Genomic DNA, 19402 nt, shown 5'->3' on the forward strand with positions numbered 1-19402 from the left:
CAATGAGAACAGCTTGACTACATTGTGCCTAATATGAACGAAACAAATACAGAGGCATTAGATTTACTTCGGCTAACAGTGTCTGCACCACCAACAGTCATTAATTTAAAAAATAAAACCCCTAAGAAGATGACAGAATTAATTATGTTTATAATATGTGGTAATTGTGCTGTCTAGGATAGTGTTATGCATTGACTTGATAGGATTACCCGTAAACTAAATTGTAATCAATGACTCATATCAATCTTCTGACAGATTTAATGATATATTGTTGTAATGCCAATCTATAAACAGGAGAGGTGCAAGCTGTGTATGATTACAGACCCATTTCACTGCTTCCAATGTTTTCAAAACTGTGAGAAAGTAGCTTATGGTAGAATGTTGACTAATTTTCCTGAGGAGTTTTGTGGATGGTATTCGGATCTGACATTAAAAATGAGTTTCTGTTGAAATGGAATCCACACAACCATAATGAAATAAACAAAATTAATTTTCACATGTGTTTTTCCTCCTTGTCTGTGGCTGAGAGTAGGTGTGAGAATTTGTCTCATTTGAATGTCTCAAGAAAAATAGCCAAATTGTTGATAATTTTTTAAAGTATTGGAAAAATGTTCAACTGTGCCATCCTCTCTTAACAAATGTGTAAAGTAAAGTACTATTAGTAGAAAATTGACTCCCTAGGAGTGTGGCTATTAGATTAAATGTATATTTACTAGCTACAATCATTGCAGTCTCAACTGTGATTTCCCACATGCTCAAACTAAGTTTCATGCAGATGATCAGCAGATTTAAACTACTGCATTTTTGTCAGACCCCCTAGAACTTTTGCTCACTATATATATGGAAACAATAGAAATATAGAATGAATAGATTGCTCCACACAGAGGAGGCATTGAGTCACAGACAGGCACAATGAAAAAGAATACTAAAAATGTTCAGCTTTTGGACTGCAACTTGCATCTTAAGACACACAGAAGTGTGAGAGTCATGCTTCTGTGAACGTGTGTGTTTGTGTTTTCTGATTTTGATGAAGGATGTAGCCTGGATGAAGGATCTAGCCTGGAAGCTGAACTTTTTTAGTGTTCTTTTCCATTGTCCTGTCTGCGACTCAGCACCTCCTCTACGTGATGAGTAGCAATCTGTATTTTCTGTATTGTTATGTTGCATCCTGGACTTTCCATTATGGAGAGAACAGTTTATGAAGGAGGGGGCCATAGAACAAAAGCCAGTATTGATGATGGTTAGAAATAAATGCATTTTGTTGTTTTTCTTCCAATAACTTGTAATTTGTCTTTCATTGATTTAGCAACTGATTTGTCTTTGCACTAAAATTTGTACTCAACATCAGAAATACTTATTTAGATGAAAAAATCGAAGATAAAATAAACAGAACTGTTTCTGCTTTAATAACTTTTTCTGTGATTGATATTTAGTACACTGATTTTGCTTATATTTTTCATTTAACATAAAACTCACAGACACCTGCAATCCACACTTGCACAGCAATCCCACTCAAGATGGATGAAGATGGGTCAGTGCTTGCTTCGAAACACTGGTACATGGGGTATCCTCCACCATGTACTATATGGTGACTGATGAAGTTTGGATATAGATGGAAACAGTTTTGTATTCTGACAGGACAGTGGTATTAAGCATTTTAGCACAAATACTGCAGTATTGCTTTACAACACTCCAAAACAACTGAAGACATTCCCGTCTCTTGCCTTAATGCACTGAGTTCTGTGTAATATCTTACAATACTACACTAAAAACAGGCATATTACAAATAAAAGCAATATAAAGAAGCAACTTATGAATAGTGAAGACAACAAAATTGACAGAATTAAATAATACTTAATGCAGAAAAATACATATATTTACAATAGTGTTTAATATGACACATAGATTTAAATTTTTAGCCTCTTCACTATGTTGGTTCAGCCACAGTAATTCATTGATGCATAACTTTCAGTATCAAATTGTCTAGAAAAAAAGAATACTCTTTGTGTCTGAGTACTTGTGACACTTCTAAAATGATGATTGATTTAAGTTTAATTTCATTTAATATAATGTTTCATATTCAAAAGAAATTCTACAGCTTCTAAAGTCCATGGTACATGTTCCTGTTAACACAGTTATTCATCTTCTAAACAAGTTGCAAAGCTGAAATATCTATGTTTTCTAATACATTTTACATGTAATGTATATGAAGATAGAGTAGAGAAAGTAATTACTCAAGGCTACCACAAAGAAAAATGGGATAAGTTGTTTGATGTTCATAAGCAACTCGAAATTGCCCTGACTACTGTCAAACTATTGGCAGCAGTTCAAACGTATGGTGAATGATGATATCTCTTAGGGAAATGGCACCAAGGGACAGGAAATGACACCAGGTGCACTCTGCGTATGCCCGGGGGCTTCATTCAACATGCTGAAGAGGCTATTCTGGGAGCTATTGAGCTAACAGGGTGCAAGCAGCTGCCAATTGTGGCACATGTTGGGACAAATGATTCCTGTCATCTGGACTGTGAGGTCATTCTTGGGTCATTCCAGTAACTGGCAGAGAAGGTTGAGAAGTCCAGCCTTGCCCATGGAGTTTCAATGAAGCTCACAATTTGCATCATTGTCCCCAAAACTGATTGTGGCCCTTTGGTTCTGAGTCAAATGGAAGGACTGAACCAGAGACATCAAAGGTTCAGTGACAAGCTAAGCTGTGACTTCCTGGACTTGCACAATAGGGCTGAGAACTGTAGCACACCCCCTAAATAAGTTGGATGTGCACTACATGTCAGAGGCTGCTACACAGGTAGCTGACTGTGTGTGGGGTGTACGCAAGGGTTTTTTAGATTAGGTGAATCTTCATTGAATCCAGGTAATGATATCTTCAAGAAATGCAGAAGTATCGGTGTAAGATAGAAAAAAATGCCTCCCACAGGTGAGAGTATTAAAATTTTAATAGTAAATGGCTGAGGCAGTCACAACAAAGTGCCAGAGTTTGAAATGCTCATGAAAAGCAGTGAAGATCACATAATACTGGGTATAGAAAGTTGGTTGAAATCTGAAATTGATAGCAGTGAGATTTTTGGGGAAAATTTCGGTATATATCTAAAGGATAGTCAAACAGGAAATGGAGGTGGTGTATTTGTCACAGTAAACATGTTACTCAAATCCACCAAAATAGAAGCTGAAGCTGCATGTGAGATTGTTTGGGCAAGACTCAGTATCAGGGGTGGGCATAAAATGATAACTGGATTCTTCTATTGCCCACCAAACTCATCTCCTGATATAATCAAAAACTTAAGAAGAAACCTCAGTTGACTTCTGTGTAAGTTTCCTAATCATTCTGTAAGCATTTGTGAAGACTTTAATCATCAAAAAATTAATTGGGAAAGTTATAGTTTTGTTAGTGGAGGGTGTGATATGACATCCTGCAAAATTTTACTAGATGATTTCTCTGAAAACTACCTAAAACAGATAGTTCGGAACCCTACTCATGGTGGAAATATAAGTATATTGGATCTAGTGGCAACAAATAGACCTGACCCCTTTGAGGATGTCCACATCGAAACTGTATCAGTGACCATGATGTGGTTGTGCCAACAATGATTACCAAAGTACAAAGGACAACTAAAACAGGCAGAAAGATATATGTGTTCAGAAACGAAATAAAAAATCAGTAGTGTCATATCTCAGTGATGAACCTGAAACTTTCAGCTCAGGTCAGGAGCAAGTAACGAACTCTCTGACTCAAGTTTAAAAGAATAGTTGACCACACACAGGATAGATATGTATCCATTAGAACAGTTCATAATGGGAGGGAGCATCTGTGGTATACAGTTACTGTAAAGAAACTTCTAAAGAAAGAGACTACAGTATAATAGATGTAACACAAAGTGTAGAACTATAGATAGAGATATGCTGAATGAAATGCATTTGGCTGTCAAGAGAGCATTGTGTGATGCCTTCAATGACTACCGTAGCAGAATATTATCAAATGACATTTCACGAACTCCAAAGAAATTCTGGTTCTATGTAAAAGCTGTTAGTGGCACCAAAGTTAGTGTCCAGTCCCTAGTGAAAGAGACAGGAACTGAAATACAGCGTAACAAAGCAAGCACTGAAATGCTTAAATCCATTTTCCAATGTTCCTTTTCAAAGCAAAACAAAGGAGAATTGCCATTGTTTACTCCTTGTACCACTGAAAAAATGAATGAAATTAGTATTAGTGTCAGTGGTGTTCAGAAACAGCTGAAATCGTTAAAACTGAACAAAGCTTCAGGGCCCAATGGAATACCTGTTAGATTCTATACTGAATTTTTAGCTGAGTTAGCCCCTCTTCTAATTATACTCTGTTGTAGATCCCTCAAACAAAATACCATGCCCAGTTCTTGGAAAAAGGCACAGATCACATCCATGTGCAAGAAAGGTATTATAAGTGATCCACAAAACTACCATCCAATATCCTTGACAATGATTTTTTGTAGAATCTTAGAACATATTCTGAGCTCAAACATAATGAGGTATCTTGAACAGACTGACCTCCTCAATGCCAACCATTGTGGATTTCGGAAACATCGATCATGTGAAACCCAAACCCAACTCACACCTTTCCCACATGACATACTTAAAGCTTTGCATCAAGGCAGCCAGGTAGATGCAATGTTTCTTGATTTCTGGGAAGCATTTGACTCAATACCACACCTACGTTTATTGTCAAAAGTGCGATTGTATGGGCTGGATTGAGGACGTTTTGATAGGGAGGACACTGTATGTTATCTTGGATGGAGAGTCATCATCAGATGTAGAAGTAACTTTGGGTTTGTCCCAGGGAAGTTTGTTGAGACCCTTGTTGTTCATGTTGTATATTAATGACCTTTCAGACAGGATTAATAGTAACATTAGTCATTTTGCAGATGATACAATTATCTGTAATGAAGTACTTTCTGAGTGAAGCTGCATAAATATTCAGTCAGATCTTGATAAGATTTCAAAGTGGTGCAGTGATTGGCAACTTGCTCTAAATTTTCAGCAATGTAAAATTGTACACATCAAAAAATGGAAAATCTTATAACTCTAATATCAATGAGTTGCCATTGAAATCAGTCAATTCATACAAATACCTCCGTCTAACACTTTGTAGGTATTTGAAATGGAATGGTCTCATAGGTTCTGTAGTTGGTAAAGCAGATAAAATACTTATTGGAAGAATACAGGGAAGTGCAGTCAATCTATGAAGGAGATCACATGCAAATCACTTGTGTGTCCCACCCTGGAATATTGCTGAACTGTGTGGAACCCATACCAGATAGGGTTAATGGGTGATATTGAATGTACACAGAGGAGGACAATATGAATGCTCAAAAGGTCATATAATCCATGGGAGAGTGTCACAGAGATACTGAAGGAAATGAACTGATAGGCTCTTGAAGACAGATGTAAACTATCCTGAGAAAGTCTTTTAACAAAGTTTCAAGAACTAGCTTTTAATTATTACTTTAGGGATATACAACAACCCTTTTGTATCACTCAGATAGGGATTGTGAGGATACAGTTAGAATAATTACTGCTTACGTAGAGGCATTCAACACAGTCATTCTTTCCTCGCTCCACATGTGAATGGAAAGGGAAAAAATCTAATAACTGGTACAATGGGATGTGCCCTCTGCCATGCAACTTAAAGTGGTTTTCAGAGTAAAGATGTAGATGTAGATGCACAACCCTGTATTTAATACACCTGCAGAAGCAGCAGGTCTCTAACCCTCTTTTTACAGAGTAACAGCTTTCTTACTACACACATTTTACTGGTGTAGGCCCAAATATCATTAAGTGGCATATTGAGAGTTTGTTGTTAATACAGTGTATAGACTGAATTTATTACAATTCCTTTTCTTTTGTTAATGTAACTGTTGTCTCATTCCACAACTGTGGATGTTTACTTCTTGATGAGATCTGTGTAATATGATCAGTGATTGAATGAATGAGGAAAAAAGAACTACATGTAAGAAATAGTTGACAAACAGAAGAAGCTTACCTGATTTACAGTAGCTTACAATTGGTGTGGCTCAGAGCACACGCAGCTGTGATCTCGCGAATTGTGATATGACATCCTCCCGAGCAGCACAAGCCTCCATCTCTGGATGGTTGCTCCTATTAACACTACTGCTGTACAGAACAATTACTGTATATTATTTATAACAGTAATAGATTCTGGACCTCATTAGTAATTTTCAGCAAGTGGTTTGAGAAACCCTACTTGAGTAAATATTAAATCCTGCACAACTTTCACAAAACACTTTTAAAATTTTGTCTCAAAGGGGTCAGAAATGTTGACATGCAGGGAAGGTGTTAGGCAGCACACTAGCACATAATGAAAGTTTGTTCATTACTGTATCTTAGCTAAAGAACACTGCACACACAGACACTACATTCCGAGGCTCAGTAATTACCTTGCCATTTGATTAGGTCAATCCCACATCAGTGGTATATATTTAAAAATCTAACATAAAACAGGATGTCATACAAAGTTTGACAGCAAATACTCAGATAATTTCGATAAAATCACTAACATGAAATTAAATAAGTAATTGACTTGAATGTGAGTAGCATTCATGGTATCAACATTAATAAACAAGTAAGATATATTAACCAAAAAGAACCAGTTATTGAAGAGATGAACTGTAGAAGATAATATTTCATTCATCTATCCTCTGTAAATTCCGCCAAGATTAGAAGCCTTCAGAATGTGGAACGCAAGTCAAGTTATTGTCTCATGATGCCTTACACTACACAGTTTAGGCACCATTGAGGCAGCCTCATCCCACCTCTCACTTGCGTCCATATGCTGGCATCAAAGGTCAAGTGAATATCTTCCCAGTGATTACATCATGCCTAGCTCACCTGCTTTGTGCAGCTGTATCTCAGAATGTAAAAGGCCCTCCTCATTACATGAGAAACTTAGCCATCTCCTCTCCTGTTACACCACTGCCAGCTGCTTCCAGTTGCTCTCCTTACTCCCCACCCTTCCCATTTGAGAACCAGACTTTCTTAAAATTAATTGTAGAGATGATTGTATTGATCTGAGGCAAGTTATCAATGGAATTCATGTCACCACTGAGCTGGCTCTGTAATAAATAGTGTCAATAGAAGAAATACAATGGCTGTAAAATCTAACACTGTTTCTTACCATATGCACACATTTATTAGAAGACTTTCCAGGAATCACACCACTTCCCACAGTATATCATGTCAAGCATATTCCATAACACACTTACTCTTACTGAAAACACTGAATCAAGGAGACTTGATGATCTGTCTCAGATTAAATATCAGTTTTCTTAGCTTATTTATATATCTGAGGAGGAAGTTCGGGTCGGTTACGCCAAACAACACTCCCATTTTACAGTAGTTCATTTATTCACCTCTTTACACAAGCAAGGCTTACACAGAACTAACATGGCGGTTTCGCCCCAAAGATAATCTTAGTTTAGTTCAAAGATGATACTCAGATCGATGCTGGTGTCGACCTCATCGGCGCCACATAGCCCCCCCCCCCCTCCCCCCTTGCAGTATGGAGTACTCTTGAGAGGCCGCCGGGAGGGGGGGGGAGGGACTATGGTGTCGGCAGGGGTGGTTCGCTGGAGCCGAACCACGGTCAGTCCTACAGTGTCGTCGGGGAGCTGTGTTGGTAGATGTCATGAAGGAAGGTTCGGCCACTGAATTTGGGAGTCATTGAAGTGCGCCAGGTGTCGTACTGGGCATGCTGGTCATGCAGCAACAGGGAGGCTGGAGCGATGACGATGTCTCCAGTGGGCGTGGCAAACACACAAAGCATGTCCAGGTCGACGTCAGGTGAGAGGGGAACACATTTCACCAGATGACAGGGAATGGCGGAAGTTGTGTCATGAGCACCAGATGAAGGAATTTCAGTGGGTGCCCCCCCCCCCCTCCCCCCTCCCCCTGTTGATACAGTGTTAAATTTTATTTCAGATGTCAAAGTTATTTGCCTCATGAACATTGTCTTACATTTGAAAATATTAAAATACCTAAAAAGAATTGAAAATTTTAAGGTAGCCAACAGCGTTTTTATGTGAGAGAAATTACATGGAGGTTCTTGCATACTTACTCGTTCTGATATAAAATATGAAATAAGTTATGATTTTAATTATTTGAATGAAGAGTGTATATTTGAAAGGTTCTGTATCAAACTGAGGGACCTAAATATCATAATAGTTTCTATTTATAGAGTACCAAGAAAGCTACCAACTGAAGCTTTTCTGGTGAAATTTCATTGCCTGCTTGAAAATCTCAGTAAAGAAACAGGAAAAGGACAGTAATAGCAGCTGACTTCAATATTAATATCATAGTTGAAAGCAATGACGTGTCCAGATTCACTGACTTAATAAAAAACTTTGGCTTCAAAGTAAACTTAACCCAACCCACTAGAGTAAATCCACAGTCAGTTACCTGTATTGATCATATTATAACAAATTTTGTATTTGAAGATGGTTATAAATTTTTTTATAAATTTAGAAATCTCTGACCACTCTGCATTATTCATTGAACTACCAAAAATTAACTAAGAAATTTCATGTAACAAAAGCCATATGAAAAAGAACTTAAATGAAAAAAAAATTCTGTTACATTTAGAAATAAGTTAAGAGAGGTTTAATGGCCTTATGTCTCCTGTATTTCAAGTAATAATAACTTTAAAAAATTTTAAGTAGCTTTCTTGAAATGTTTAGTGAAACTTTTCCACTTAAAACCACACGTAATGAAATGACTAATAGACTTAAATGGATAACTCAGGTTAGAAACGTTTCTAGTACTAGGAAGAAGAAACTCTATAATGAACTGAAATATAATAAAAACAGACGTTTTACTGAGTATGTTCATCATTATAAAGCTATATTTAAAAAAGGTTGTGACGGCAGCCAAGCAAATGGCAAACAATCAGCTCATTGTACAACATAAAAGTAAGACAAAAGCAGTGTGGTACGTTGTCAAATCAGAGTTAGGTGTTGGAGTTATTAGTAATAAAATATCTAGGATTAAAGTAGAAGATAGCTTTATTGTAAACCCAACTCAAATATCAAAGTGTTTAAATGAATTCTTCATAAATGTGTAAGAAGAGATGTTGATGTATCAGAGTATCAGAGCAAAGTAAACCCCTTTTGAGTCCACCAAGAAGTTGAGTGTCTTATGGATTTAAAAAAAAAGTCACAATAAAGGATGTGGAAAATGTTATATTATCAATAGAAAATAAATACTCTGTTGGGTGGGATGGGATATTCACTACAGTGATTCAAACAGTGTGTGGCATAATAGCACCTCCCCTAACTAAAATATTCAACCAGTTTAAACAGGGATGCTTCCCTGATGTTTTTAAATATGTGAAAGTCAGATCTCTGTTCAAGAAAGGGTCGAGAGAAGACATGGGAAACTATTGTCCTATTTCTATTCTTCCAGTCCTATCAAAAGTGTTAGAGAAAGTAGCTGCAAACCACATAAAAAATTTTATAGTAAAAAATGATATTATTATAAGTAACAAATTTGGATTTCGACCAGGAAAAAACACTTTGGATGCATTGAATAACTTTATTGAAAAGATATGCAACTCATTGGATCAGAAGACTGAAACTACAGGTATCTTCTGTGATCTTACCATCTAGGCCAGTGGTTCCCATCAGGTGGTCCGCGGACTCCCAGGGGTCCGCAAGCTATGCCAGAAGGGTCTGCAAAATGCTATTAGATTAAAAAATATATTAAATATATTTCGTATGATAACAGATTTTTTGTTTTGGCCGCTCAATATTTTTTCAATAATGAATATGTCAATGTTTTTTCTAAGTACCAAAAATAGAAAACGTATAAAAAGACTCTTAATTTGGCTTTTTTAGGTACTTGATACTGTGATATGACAAGGTACCAATCATGCTCAATGAGGGGGTCTGGGGGTCCTCGAGAAAATTTTGTTGGGAACCCCTGACCTAGACCATGTGACTCCATGAACCATGACTCACTTAGCTACAAATTAGACAAATATGGGATTAAGAACAATGCTCTAAATTGGCTCACATCATACTTACACAACAGAAAACAAAGGGTAATTATCACTTCAGATGCAGTGAATTGTTATTCTAAATAGAGTACAGTATCACACGGTGTGCCTCAAGGCTCCATGTTGGGGGCAATCCTGTTCCTATTGTACATAAACGACTTACACATAAATATAAATTCCCCATCAGTTCTGTTTTCAGATGGTAGTTCTGTTTTAATTGAAGATGATGATGCAGAAAAAATTCCAAGCTCCATTGTAAGCGCAATGGATACCTTAGATGACTGGTTCTAGCTAGATGGCTTGAAACTGACCATTGAAAAAACCCATATGCTACATATCAAAACCAAACATTCAAAATGTATGGAACTTGAACTGCAACATAACTATCAGCTTATGGAAGAATTTGACACGGTCAAATTCCTAGGACAAAATGTGGACAAGAACTTAAGCTGGAATATACATATTGACTTCCTATCAAATAAACTATGCAGTTTTGCATTTGCAGTGCAAATAGTAGCAAATTCCACTGACTTGAGTACAGTAAAAACTGCTTGTCATAGTTATTTTGAATTTGTTATTTGATATGGTATGATTTCCTGTGGAAGTTTAAGTAGTGTATCGTGAATACTGAAATTGCAAAAGAAAATTGTCAGATACATGTGTACTGCACAGCAAAGAGAGCCTTGTTGCCCATTATTTTGGAAACTAGAAATCCGAACTGTTCCATCAATATGCATTTATAAAATTATGATCTTCCTACACAGTAGACAAAAATTATTTGAGGAGAATCATTTTAACAGTAATTTTATGCTATCCATATACCGTGTGAAATTATATGCATTGCTTCCACAGTATAGGGGGATGACAATATTTAACAAGTTAATGAGCAAAACATATTTAATATGAACTCAGAAATTTTAAAAATGAGGCTGCAGCAGTTTCTGTGGGAGAAATGCTTATATTCAATAGAAGAATTCATAGAGGATGAAATGATAATTTGAGCAAGGGGTAATTGAGTGTTAGATTTCATTGTCCATGTATATAACAAATAGTATTATTATTATTATTATTATGCTGTTTGTTAACATCAGCTGTTCTATGTTTATGGTGAAATTTTACTGCAGTTTCGACACATCTCATGCACCTGGCTCAAATGATTCAGATTATGTACATTATGAGACTAAACCACAATTCACAATCATAATTTGAATTTGAAAATAAAGCAGTACTCTTTTTTGTATAGAACAGATGGGAAACAAGATATTATTTGACTTTAACATCATCAATATCAGTTATACAGGATGTCTCAATTATGTAAGGTCAGTATTATACAAATTAGTGGCGATCCTAAGTGGAATATTTTCATATACAAAATTAATCATTGTTAATGAATATCTGTATGAAGTCTTGATAGGCAATGTGTGTGATGCAGAACTTTGTAAACTGTGTATTTTTCAAAACAAACAATTGCCCACCTTAACAGCAACATGGAAATGATAGATTGCTACTCACCACATAGAGGACATATTGATTTGCAGTCAGGCAAAATGAAAAGACTGCGAAAATGTTTAAGCTTTTGCTTAAAGTCTGTCTTCTAAAATATCTGTCTTCCTGCTGCCCTGTTCATTACTGTTGATTCCACCTTCCTCCATACTAACATCACCAATGCTCATGGCTTTGCTGCTATTGAACACTACCTTTATAATCCCCAACTGACTCCAAATGAACACCCTACTTCCTGGTCACATTGTCCAACTATTTACCCCCCCCCCCCCATTTCTTCTCGCTTGAAGCCATCACCTATGAATGAATACATCGTATTGGTTTGGGCTCTTATATGACACTATCATATGCCACCCTACTCATGGGCTGGCTAGAGATGTCCTTCACAACCACCCAAAATCCCAAACCCCTCACTTGGTTCAGATTCATTTGTGACATCTTCATAATCTGGCCAGCCGGGGTGGCTGAGTGGTTCTAGGCACTGCAGTCTGGAGCCGTGCGACCACTACGGTCGCAGGTTTGAATCCTGTCTCGGGCATGGATGTGTGTGATGTCCTTATGTTAGTTAGGTTTAAGTAGTTCTAAGTTCTAGGGGACTGATGACCTCAGAAGTTAAGTCCCATAGTGCTCAGAGCCATTGGAACCATACTCTGGGCTGACTGTGTGGTACCCTATCCATATTCCACCAGAACCTCAACATCTTCTCCTCCATTCGCTTCACCTGGCCCTTCAAAACTCAACAGGCCACCTTCCTTGATGTTAACCTCCATCTAAAGGATGGCTACATCAGTACATCTTTCCATACCAGATCTACCGATCAGCAACAACATTTCCTCTTCAACAGCTGCCACCATTTCCATAAAAAGAAATACCTTCAATACAATCTAGCCAACTGCTGTTTTCATAAGTGCAGTGATGGTCAGTCCCTCTGCGAATATACCAAGGATCTCACTGAGGACTTCAGAGACTGAAATTGCTCTTTCAACCTTGTCCAGAAACAGATCTTTGATGCCTGGTCTCTTCAGTCGCCTACCACCTCATACATAGCCACTGTCTGGCCACAGAGGCCTTTTGTGACTCAGTACCACCCAGAACTGGAGCAACTAAATCAGATTCTCCATGTGAATCATATTATTTGCCAGGGTTTTGACTCCCACTTGTCCTGCCCTGAAATTAGGAATATCTTCCCCACCCTTTCCAATGCAGTATTCTGCCACCCATTGAACCAACCCAATGTCCTTGTCAATGCCGACTCCACCCCTGCTCCCAACCCATTACCTCAAAAATCATATCCCTGCAGTAGACCAAGATATAAGAATTCCTATCACAATCTCCCTCTCCTCCCACTACCACCTATTCCAGCCCTGTTACAGACATTTGTGCCCTGTCAAAGGCAGGGCCGTCTGTGAAATCAGGCAGTTAAGCTGCAACCATTGTGCTGCTTTCTGTGTGGGCATGAAAACTAATAAGCCGTCAGTCCATATAAATTGATTCTGTACTGGGGGCTGGGGGATGGGGGTGGGGGTGGGAGGAGGGGGATATCCTTCACACCCATAACCCCCATGGCCTCAACCCAAGCTAGTCCCTATCTGCTGCCTAACCATCCCCTTCCCTGCTCCCACTCCAGCACTACACTCAACTTCTATCTCACCAGTGCACTACTAGTCTTTTCCCCTTCTCTGCTTCTCTCCTCACACCCTTCCCTGCCCTCTTCATTCCCCCTCCCATCCTCTCACCGACAGCACAGTCTTCAGACACCATACCTCACAGCCCTACCCTGTCCTGCACCCCCCACACATTGTTGCACACACTGCAGGTGGCACAGCATCTTCCCTTACCTTCACTATACACCAAGGCAGATTGCTGTTCATGCCAAACAGTCACTGCCAGGCCTCGGTGCCCAGAGACAGTGGCTTTATGTTTGTGAGTTGTGATTTTGTGCAAATGTGTGTGTTTTCTATTTTGGAAGAAGATTTAGTTTAAAAGCTTAAACATTTTAGCAGTCATTTTCATTGTACATATCTGCAGTTCAACTTGTCCTCTTTGTGGTGAGTAGCAATCATCTTTCCCATATTATTGTTATTCCATCCTGGACTTTCCAATATTTGAGTTGCCATCTTATTGACATTTGTGGTCCATTCTTGAAAAAGCCGTCAGCCGTGCACAATCCTCAATGACACATCATTGCTGCCATTTACCTTTGTTTAAAGTGAAAAGACGATAAAAAATTGAAGCTGGAGCACTACTCATTACATAAATCATCCACTATGCCAAGTGGTCCTCATCAAGGTATATAATTTTATGTGATCTGAAAGCTTATGAAAGTAGACTTAACAGATGGCCTTCAAACACCACCATGGCAAAAGTAAGACTTCATCTTTGGATAGATTGAAAGAGTTTGTAAAACACAGCAAATATTAATTGCCTGATGAAAAATGAAGCACACGGAAGCAAAGGAGGAAATGAAATAAGGATGGCAATTCTTGGAATTCTCAGGGAATTAAATTTGCCTGGAAAAATCATGGGAATCTCAGGGGATTTCATAAAACCTCAGGAAATTTTGTGTTTTTAACTGAACATTGCAATTTAATATTATTGTGCTCCATATTCACAAATTTTAAAATACGTAGTTTTACAAAGTCAATATGAATATTACTTGAAATAAATTAATGAGGTGTAAGGCCCAACAATGTTGGTCCAGCATGTGGATTGATGAAATAGCATTGGAACCAACATTGATCGCAATTTTTGTATGACTTTGTGGCTTGTCAGTATTTCGATCAAACATCAAAGGGCATTGGCCAGTATCTATATGGTGAACAGCGGACATATAGGAAGTGTTAAATTTTTTTCCTTTCATTATTTTACGGCAGTTGTAAATGAGAAAAGTTTTGTAAAGGTTAGAAATTATGTGTAAAGTTTGTTCCAAGTCACTAAGTGCTCTTGTTCTCAAATATTGAATAGCACATGTAGCAGCTACTAAAAGAGAAGGAAAGTGAGGGAGGAGTGGCTGGCTGATGGGAACTATGTGCAGAGGAGGGAACATTTTCTCAATATCAAAAGGGAGGCAAAGTGAATCTGGAGAACAGAGAAGAGAATATATTTAATCAGTTTATTAGAAAAACTTGAAGCAGAGAGCCACAACAAGAATTTGAGACAATTTTTCCAATGCATTAAAAATGACAAACATGGATTTCAGAGCCCAGCGTGTTTCGTTAGAGATGAGAACAGAAATTTGATAAACATCAACAAAAGAATTGTAGAAAGATGCAGAAAATACTTCCCAGAACTTGTAAATCATCCAGACCCAGATAAGTTGCTACCTGCAGACACCATGGAGGAAAGGGAAGATGAAGAAGAATGGGAGGTGATGGAAAAAGATGTGAAGATTGCAATAAAAAAACTTGGGAACTCCAAGTCCCCAGGGGAGGGCACTTAAGTGTGAACTGCAGAGTAACCATGTAGATGTAGATGTAGATGAGGGCAGCAGTGCATTTCAGAGGGGCACATCAGAATGGTTCGAGACTGAGACAGGTCTGAGACAAGAGAATGCTCTCTCTCATGTTTTTCGTTCAGTGTCATCTTAGAGAAAGTAATAAGGGAATGTAGGCAATAGGAATGGGCCAGAGTACAGTTGGATGGTAATTTCAACTGTCTCACATCAACACATGATGTAGTACTTCTAAGTGAATCAGTCTGTGAATTGAAATAAATGTACCAGAAAATGGATAACTATGCACAGAAAGTTGGGATAAAGGTAAATCGAGACAAAACAGAGTTCATGCAATTGGGAAGAAGACAAGAGCAGCAAGAAGTTCTTGAGATAGATGGCATGACATTCAAGAAAGTCCACCAGTTCAAATATTTGAGATCTTGATTTACCAGCAACAACAGCATAGAAATGGACATCAAAGAAAGAACAGCAACCTTCAGGGAGACACTCAACTCAAAGTTAATATCAGCAGATACTAAGATGAAAATCTATAATGCAGTGATATGCCCATCAGTCATGCATGGTTCAGAAACCTGGAGCATCACAAAATGCAAAAAGAAAAAAACTATTAATATTTGAAAGAAGAGTAATGAGGAAGATATGGAAGCCAATCTTAGGTAAAGGGGAATAGAGCAGGAGGAGGGATGAGGAAATTTACTTCTTGATGCAACTAACAATGCTATAGAAGCTGAAGAGCAGTAGAGTCCAGTGGGCGGGCCATGTAGCCACATGTCAGAAGAAAGATGGGTGAAGAAAGCACTTGAGGGGAAACCATACACAAGATGCTCCATAGTATGACCAAGGCAGTGATGGAGGAATGATCTGGCGAAAGACCTGGCAACCCTGAAGGTGGAAGATAATTGGAAAAACCAAGCACAAAACAGAAAGAAATGGAGGCAGTTTGTGGAAGCAGTGCATTGTATGCAAGGCCTGTGACCGCCGAATATGTATATATGTAATAGCGATTGTTATACATTATGCAACAGATAGTTTGGAAGTGTGGATTAAATGCATTGAAGATTGTATAAGCATTGTTTCATTACTTTGAATTGTATCACATAGCACAAATCAACCAATAAAAGCATTTGGACAAATATAATAAAGTTCAAAATGCAAAGTGTAAATAGCTTTTTCAAAGTGTAGATATTTTTCTGTAATTATGCAACAGATAGTTTGGAAGTGTGGATTAAATGCATTGAAGATTGTATAAGCATTGTTTCATTACTTTGAATTGTATCACGTAGCACAAATCAACCAATAAAAGCATTTGGACAAATATAATAAAGTTCAAAATGCAAAGTGTAAATAGCTTTTTCAAAGTGTAGATATTTTTTCTGTAATTCACATAATATTCATCAAATCAGTAAGTACTTTGCACTACACACTTTCTAAAGTAGGCTGTGTTGTTCCTCAGAGTACATGCTATCTCATTACCAAATTTCATCGAAATCAGTTCATGGCGTCAGTAATAATAAATTTAAATGTGATGCAATATGTGGCAGTTTTTCACACATCTCAGTGTTCGTGATGTCATATATTCTGATCTGTATGACATAAAATAATATCATTTTGCATAAACATTCAGTGTTGTATGTGAACACTGTCTGGAAATTGTGTCACAGATACAGTTAGTAGTAAAGAGGTAATAAATTAAAACATCACACCTGATTTGAAAATGTAATACTGGTAAGTGATAAACTTTTTTTCTCTTCATCATATTTTGGGTGTTGTCAGTGAGAAAAGTTACATATTGGTTTGAAATTATGTGTAAAGCTTGTTGCAAGTCACTAAGCACTTTCATTTGCAAATACTGGATGAATAAAATATGGGTATTCACGTGTCTTGGCCTATACTCCTTTTTTACTCCCACCCCTACCACATTGATAGGCAGATGGTTCTTACTCCCACAACAGTTCCTTCCAGACAGTGAGTGATATGCATACCAAGTTTGATTGAAATCGATCCAACAGTTTTGGAGGAGACATGGAACATACATACATGTTTATAATAAATAAGGATATCTTTTTTCCATTATCTGATTTTGATTAAATAAAGCCTATACATCGCCGCAAGCTATGCTGAAGTTACCAGTGAAAACCCTATAGAAATTGGCCCAGTACTTTTGAGAATTAGTATATTAAAAGACAAACATATAGACGAGGTGGTTTTACAGTTTTATTATTAGGGCAGATTTACTGATTTAAAAATGTGTGAAGTGTTACAGCCAACCAACATCTTTTATGTATTTTCCTCTTCTTGATATCCAATGACAAAATATAATTATTCACACTCAAAACTGCAAATAGCTGGCCGCAGTCTGTGTGTCGTACATGTTTACATTGACTCTATATGAATTCAAATGAAAGTTGGCTCATATGTGTGTTGTAACACAAATATTAGCTAGTGTTGGCACCAGTGTATGGATGGGGGGTGTTGGAGACCTATAAACAATATTATTTAAGGTGTATAAAGTGTATTGTGAAATAATTGTTTTCCTAACAGTGATTAACTTTGTTTTCACATTTGGCTTATTTATAAGAAAGGTAAGGTAAAAGTATCATTTTTAGTATAACAGTTACTATGTGTTTACAAGGCATCTCGTGTCCCTCTCTCTCTCTCTCTCTCTCTCTCTCTCTCTCTCTCTCTCTCTCTCTCTCTGCGTGTGTGTGTTCCGTAACACAGAAATGACTGTCTTTAGCAATTACAATACAGATCAAAGGAAACAATGTTTCAGGTCAGCTACAACATGTCACTGCTCCATGGCACCAGCACATGTTTATGTGGCATGTTGTATCTGCTGTTTGTTGATTTGTGCTGTAATTTCACATTCTGTATTGAGTTTTTCCCCAAAAATAAAATAAAATAGACAAGGCTCCTGACTGTTGAGTTGTTGTCCCTGTCCCTGGCTGACAACTGCTTGCATAATGTGTGAAGCAAGCATTACAGGATCTGCCCAAAAAATAAGTGGGGGGATGCTCTGCAGAGAATTGCTGCTACATTTGATGCTAGCATTGACTATGTTGCAAAGAAAATAAGGTTGCATGTTGTCCAATATTAACAGGAAAAGAGGAAGTTAGTAAACATCGGGCAGTGGTGTGGACACTGTTGCACAACCTGATATGGCTTGGCTATCCTCTCCTGCATTTTGGCGATGATGTTCACGGGCTAAAGGAAACTAGATGCTGTGGACGAAGAGGTACAAAAAGTAGTGTTCAGTGCCATGTCACATTCATAACAACCCAGAAACTGACGACACTGTTGAAGTTATTTTTTTGATGATTTTTGCGTAATCATACAAACTGAATAAGAATTCAATAAAATGCATATTTAACAAAGTTTTTCATTTAGTTACTATTAGATAAACCTTCAGGGCTTCCATCAGTACTTCACGAACTTCAGGTACTGTTTGTAATACGAGGGTTGTTCAATAAGTAATGGCCCACATTTTTTTTTTCTCAGAACATATTTATTGTTAAGAGTCAGAATTTGGTGACAATATACGTCAACATGTATTGTCCATGTCCTATTTTTCTACGTAGTCTCCATCACATTTTGTGGCCACACACCAACGTTGTGGAAGACCATGTAGTCCCTGCTGGTAAAAACTCTTGTCCTGTAGGTATAGCCATGTTTTCATTGCATGACAGACATTCTTGTCTTCTTCAAAGTGTGTACCCCAAAGAGAATCTTTAAGTGGCTCAAAGTTATGGAAATCCAAGGGTGCCAGGTCTGGACTGTAGGTTGGATGAGGCAGTGATGTCCAACCCAATTTGGCAATGTGTTCCCAAGTTCTCAGACTTGTGTGTAGGCGTGCATTATCATGTTGGAGCAAGATTTCTGCTGGATTCTTGTCCGATTGGACACACCAGGTACGGTTCTTGAGTTTATTCAGTGTCTTCACGTATGCCTCTGGATTTATGGTTGACTCTCCTGGCATCACATTCATGAGAATGATGCCATCACAATCCCAGAAGACTGTCACCATGACATTTCCGGCAGAGGGAGTTGTCTTGAATTTTTTCTTTTGTGGTCAATGGGGATGATGCCACTACATGGGCTGCCTTTTCATTTCCAGCACAAAGTGTTGCACTCAGCTTTCGTCCCCCGTGGCAGAAAGGCCTCTCCATTGGTCTCAAAACAGTCCAACAATTCAGATGAAATGGCTTTCCTTTGAATCTTGTGGTCCGCTGTGAGCATTTGTGGAACCCATTGTGACCACCTCTTTGAATATCCGAGAGTGTTGATCATTGCAGATGCACTTCCAATGCTGACTGACAGCTGTAGAGCCAATTGTTGAGTTGTAATGTGCCGGTTGGCACAAATAATGGCATCAATATGATTCAGCATGT

General features: G+C 37.9%; 1 protein-coding gene across 1 annotated transcript in view; it reads left to right on the forward strand.

Moving 5' to 3' along the window:
• LOC126158651 (guanylate cyclase 32E-like) overlaps positions 1–19402 on the forward strand; it is a 660283-nt gene that overhangs the window by 382982 nt on the left and 257899 nt on the right. The gene's annotated exons all lie outside the window — the stretch shown is intronic.

The sequence above is a fragment of the Schistocerca cancellata genome, chromosome 2 (genome assembly GCF_023864275.1).
Source record: "Schistocerca cancellata isolate TAMUIC-IGC-003103 chromosome 2, iqSchCanc2.1, whole genome shotgun sequence".
In the NCBI taxonomy this organism is placed as follows: Eukaryota; Metazoa; Arthropoda; class Insecta; order Orthoptera; family Acrididae; genus Schistocerca; species Schistocerca cancellata.